Source organism: Neolamprologus brichardi, chromosome 9, assembly GCF_056152115.1.
Source record: "Neolamprologus brichardi isolate AB-2024 chromosome 9, ASM5615211v1, whole genome shotgun sequence".
NCBI classification, from domain to species: domain Eukaryota; kingdom Metazoa; phylum Chordata; class Actinopteri; order Cichliformes; family Cichlidae; genus Neolamprologus; species Neolamprologus brichardi.
In genome coordinates this window covers 2175926-2181854 of record NC_142112.1, presented here as the reverse complement: position 1 = coordinate 2181854, position 5929 = coordinate 2175926, and the positions used below count along the sequence as shown (strand labels likewise).

At 46.6% G+C, this 5929-nt stretch overlaps 1 pseudogene; it reads right to left on the bottom strand.

Moving 5' to 3' along the window:
- Nucleotides 1–1065: 1065 nt before the first annotated feature.
- On the bottom strand, nucleotides 1066–5568 carry LOC148101087 (uncharacterized; annotated as a pseudogene).
- Nucleotides 5569–5929: the final 361 nt, after the last annotated feature.

The following is a 5929-nucleotide window of genomic DNA, read 5'->3' as shown; positions in this document are numbered from 1 at the left end:
CTGTAGCCGAAGGTAGTGTAGGCCCCATTAGGTCTCCCAGCAGATTGTCCCAAGCAGCCAGGAAAACAGGATTGCTGGGTGAAAGTGAGGAGGAAATCGTTTTTTCCCCACCCAGCGACACACCCGCCAGGGATTCTGTTTCTGTTTAATTGGCGATTCTGTTCTGAGTCATGTGAAGCTAGAGACACCAGCAACCATACTTGTTTTTTAGGGGCCAGAGCAGGCGACATTGAGGGAAATTTAAAACTGCTGGCTAAGGGTAAACGTGAATTCAGTAAAATTATGATTCATGTCGGCAGTAATGACACCCGGTTACCTCAATCGGAGGCAACTAAAATTAATATTGAATTGGTATGTAGCTTTGCCAAAACAATGTTGTGGTCCCTTGCCACTTGGTTTCTTTATCTGATTTAGTGCACAGCTTAGATAAAATAATTATTGTGGGTGATTTAAACATGCATGTAGATGCTAAAAATGACAGCCTCAACATGGCATTTAATCCATTATTAGATTCAATTGGCTTCTCTCAAAGTGTAAAAGAACCCACCCACCACTTTAGTCACCGCTCTTTATCTTTTTCTAACATATGGCATAGAAACTTAACATTTAGTGTTCCCTAAAAGCCTTGTGTTGTTTGAGCATTTCTTGATAACATTTACTTTTTCAATAATTTATTACACAGCAGTGGGGAGTAGACTTCATCACAGTAGATGCATTTCAGTAGATGTAATCACACCCTAGAGGGGCGTGATTCAGAGGACTAGCCTCCCGGAGCTGAACCTGATCAGTGTTCTGTTACTGGATTTCTGTGCAAATCACAGTTTGTCCATAACGAACACCATGTTCGAACATAAGGGTGTCCATAAGTGCACGTGGCACCAAGACGCCCTGGGCTGTAGTTCTGGTGATCGATTTTGTAATCATATCACCAGACCTGCGGCCATTTATTCAGGATGCTCGGGTGAAGAGAGGTGCTGAACTGTCAACTGATCAACCCCTGGTGGTGAGTTGGATCAGACAGACAGGCCTCACACATACAGTGAGGGTGCGCTGGGACACTTGAACTCACACCTCCGGCGGAGCTTCAACAGCATTCCGAGGGAGACTGGGGAGTCTGAATGCACCATGTTCAGCACCCCCATTACTGAAGCTGCTACAATGAGCTGTGGCGGCAGGTGGTTGGTGACTGTCATGGTGGCAAACCCGAACCAAATGGTGAACACCAGAGGTGATGGGAACCATCAGGAGTCCTATCAGGCCTGGGTAGCCTGTGGGACATCGGAGGCAGCTGATAGGTACCTGGTTGACACAACACTCTAGAATGTTGCGTCAGGAGCAGTACCTCATGACAGCAGAGTGAGACTGGTGGTTACCACCTTTAAGAACAGAGCATTCTCATACCCAACACTGGCATACTGACAATTTTTCAGGGACGAGGCATGCCATAGTAACACGAAAGGTGCCCTTCCGCGTTCTTATGAGACCCTCCGGATTCTTAATTGAAGTGCTTCCCTTATTATTCACTTGGTGGCTTTCTATTGCAGCCCTTGCAGTGGAGGATGTTTGTGCCTGCACAAGTCTACCACCAGCTCCTTGGTTTTACTAGTGTTGATCTGGAGGTAGTTCTGCTGGCACCAGTCCACAAAGCCTTGGGTCAGTCCTCTCCTTGTCGTCCCCATCAGTGATGAGGCCAACTATTGCAGAGTCGTCAGAGATCTTCTGCAGGAAGTACTGGGTGGAGTTGTGGGAGAAGTCTGCAGTGTACCAAAGATGTCAGCAAACATGGGTTTAAATGAAGGGACAGGAATCGCCCAGGGAGTACGGGGGAATGCACCCTCCCCTGTGGGACTCTCAATCCACCCCTGCAGGAGAGGAATTATCAACACAATGTTACGCCCCAGTCTAGGGGTACAGGAATGTAACATAAGAGTTGAAAAGATTGACCCCGCCCTGGTCCCCAAAACCATACACAGGGGAAAAACAATTTCTTAGTGAACAGTGGTTTATTGTCTAAACTGAAGCGTGACTCCGGGGCGAACAAAGGCCAAAATAACAAACAAAACCAGCTTAATCAGTCAAGGAGGTGCTACCTAAACCCTGCGTGATGAAAAGAACAAACAAAAGACAAATGCTACGCCTAACTCCCTAACTGAATAAACAGGAGGAAACAATACAGAAAACAACAAGGCAGCTCACCCCTTTGGCTTCAGTGACTATTTACAAGGTGCTATTTACAAGAGAAGGCTAATTTACACACTATATACAGTGGGGCAAAAAAGTATTTAGTCAGCCACCGATTGTGCAAGTTCCCCCACTTAAAATGATGACAGAGGTCAGTAATTTGCACCAGAGGTACACTTCAACTGTGAGAGACAGAATGTGAAAAAAAAATCCATGAATTCACATGGTAGGATTTGTAAAGAATTTATTCGTAAATCAGGGTGGAAAATAAGTATTTGGTCACCTCAAACAAGGAAAATCCCTGGCTCTCACAGACCTGTAACGTCTTCTGTAAGAAGCTTTTCTGTCCCCCACTCGTTACCTGTATGAATGGCACCTGTTTGACCTCATCATCTGTATAAAAGACACCTGTCCACAGCCTCAACCAGTCAGACTCCAAACTCCGCCATGGCCAAGACCAAAGAGCTTTCGAAGGACATCAGGAAAAGAATTGTAGACCTGCACCAGACTGGGAAGAGTGAATCTACAATAGGCAAGCAGCTTGGTGTGAAAAAATCAACTGTGGGAGCAATCATCAGAAAATGGAAGACATACAAGACCACTGATAATCTCCCTCGATCTGGGGCTCCACGCAAGATCTCATCCCGTAGGGTCAAAATGATCATGAGAACGGTGAGCAAAGATCCCAGAACCACACGGGGGGACCTGGTGAATGACCTGCAGAGAGCTGGGACCAAAGTAACAAAGGTCACCATCAGTAACACACTACAACGGCAGGGAATCAAATCCCGCAGTGCCAGACGTGTTCCGCTGCTGAAGCCAGTGCATGTCCAGGCCCGTCTGAAGTTTGCCAGAGAGCACATGGATGATACAGCAGAGGATTGGGAGAATGTCATGTGGTCAGATGAAACCAAAGTAGAACTTTTTGGTATAAACTCAACTCGTCGTGTTTGGAGGAAGAAGAATACTGAGTTGCATCCCAAGAACACCATACCTACTGTGAAGCATGGGGGTGGAAACATCATGCTATGTGGCTGTTTTTCTGCCAAGGGGACAGGACGACTGATCCGTGTTAAGGACAGAATGAATGGGGCCAAGTATCGTGAGATTTTGAGCCAAAACTTCCTTCCATCAGTGAGAACTTTGAAGATGAAACGAGGCTGGGTCTTCCAACATGACAATGATCCAAAACACACCGCCCGGGCAACAAAGGAGTGGCTCCGTAAGAAGCATTTGAAAGTCCTGGAGTGGCCTAGCCAGTCTCCAGACCTCAACCCCATAGAAAATCTGTGGCGGGAGTTGAAAGTCCGTGTTGCTCGGCGACAGCCCCAAAACATCACTGCTCTTGAGAAGATCTGCATGGAGGAATGGGCCAAAATACCAGCTACTGTGTGTGCAAACCTGGTAAAGACCTATAGTAAACGTTTGACCTCTGTTATTGCCAACAAAGGTTATGTTACAAAGTATTGAGTTGTATTTTTGTTATTGACCAAATACTTATTTTCCACCCTGATTTACGAATAAATTCTTTACAAATCCTACCATGTGAATTCATGGATTTTTTTTTTCACATTCTGTCTCTCACAGTTGAAGTGTACCTCTGGTGCAAATTACTGACCTCTGTCATCATTTTAAGTGGGGGAACTTGCACAATCGGTGGCTGACTAAATACTTTTTTGCCCCACTGTACAAGCTCAATAGGTCACAAGAATCACAAATATGACAGAGTTTGAGGCCAGGGTCAGGTCTGCTGCTGCTGTCAGTTGCTGCCCCGGGACAACTGCTGGTGAGGGATTTTGAAAGCAACCGCATGACTAGGGGACCAATCAGCAGCCGTCAGCTAATCCAATCAGGGACCTGCAAAGACTTAAATACACAGAACAAGAAACAGCCACCAAAACACATTATGCCCAGGGCCATAACAACAACCTCATACGAATAGACTGGAAAAAGGGATCTGTAATCGGACCCTCGCCACTATTGTCCCAACATCAGAAACCGTGAAAAATAATTCACTTGAACCTCTCCAGGTCCATTTGGCGACGTGCAAGTCTGAAATTTTTTTACACACCTCCCACCCTACACCTCCCAAAACAGAGACGGGATTGGGAGCGAGTGCATAGGGATTATAAGGACCGGTCCCCTTCATCAACATTGGAGAACAGCTTTGCTGAGCGTAAAATTAACCTAAAAAGAACATCTAATAAGACAGATAGAAGCGAAGGTGGGCAGTGAACCAGTCACAAACCAGAGCAGCCCAGTGGAAACTTATGTTGTCCCAAATGACAACAAACCTGAGCTGCTCTGGGCCATGTGTAGGTTGTAGGATGTCCAGGAATGTGATCAGATGGGCAGTGTAGTAGCGGCCAAGGGTTGCATGGTGATGGATGACACCATGGTTGGAAATTGCTGCACACATTATGATGGCCACCACACTGGCCAGGGACTTCAACAATGGCATGCTGGCCCGTGGCATTCCTTCCTCGCCTTCGTTTTTTTTTTTGTTGTTGTTGTTTAAGTTGAATCTAACCTCATGGTTTATTTCAGTGTTACACCTGTGCCTGTCATGTTTCCTGTTTTTCTTTGAAAGTCTGTGTCTCATGTTAGTGTGTCTAGTTTTGCTTCCCTTGTCTCGTCTGTATATATAATCTGTATATATATGTATATATATATATATATCTTGGAGCGTGTAGAGGGCCTGTCCTTCGATGATGGTTCCTCCTCACTCTTGGGTTTCTGCTGCCTGAGGTATTCACCGAGCACATGGTCAGTTGGGGCCATCTTCTTGGTGTATCCGTGGATGTTTGTTGTCTCATCCTGGACCATGGTGCTGACACTCACTAGTCCCCGGCCTCCTTCCGTCCGTTTAGCATACAGCCTCAGGGTGCTGGACTTGGAGTGAAACCCTCCATGCATGGTCAGGAGCTTTCTTTTCTTGATGTCAGTGGCTTCTATCTCCTCCTTTTGCCAGCTTATTATCCCAGCAGGGTACCTGATCACAGGCAGGGTGTAGGTGTTGATGGCCCGGATCTTGTTCTTACCGTTCAGCTTACCCCTCAGGACTTGCCTGACCCTCTGCAGGTACTTGGTGGTTGCAGCTTTCCTAGCGGCCTCTTCATGGCTCCAATTTGCTTGTGGGATCCCCAGTTACTTGTAGCTGTGCTCTATGTCTGCAGTGTTGCCTTCTGGTAGTTCGATCCCCTCAGTTCTGACTACCTTCCCTCTTTTTGTTATCATCCGACTACATTTCTCCAGTCCGAACGACATTCCGATGTCATTGCTGTATATCCTGGTGGTGTGGATCAGTGAATTGATGTCTTGTTCACTCTTGTCATATAGCTTGATGTCATCCATGTACAGGAGGTGGCTGACAACTGCTCCGTTCCGTAGCCGGTATCTGTAGCCAGTCCTGTTAATGATCTCACTGAGGGGGTTAAGGCCTATGCAGAACAGCAGTGGGGACAGAGCATCTCCTTGGTAGATCCCGCACTTGTGGATCTACCTGGTGTACCTCTCCAAGCGACTGGCCAAGGTTGTGAGTCGTTGCTTGGCAGTTTCCAAGGCCTCACAGGAGCTTTGGCAAAGAGGAGATGATCATTTATGCCAGGTCTGGCTTTGTGGCAGGAAGTGCGGGACCCAACTGCAGGACTGCTGTACTGAGAACTTCATAATTCAAAAACTCAGACAAAGAAGAAAAGTAGGAGCTATGATTTATGAAGTTAGAGGGTGTGGTGATGTCTGGCTCCCA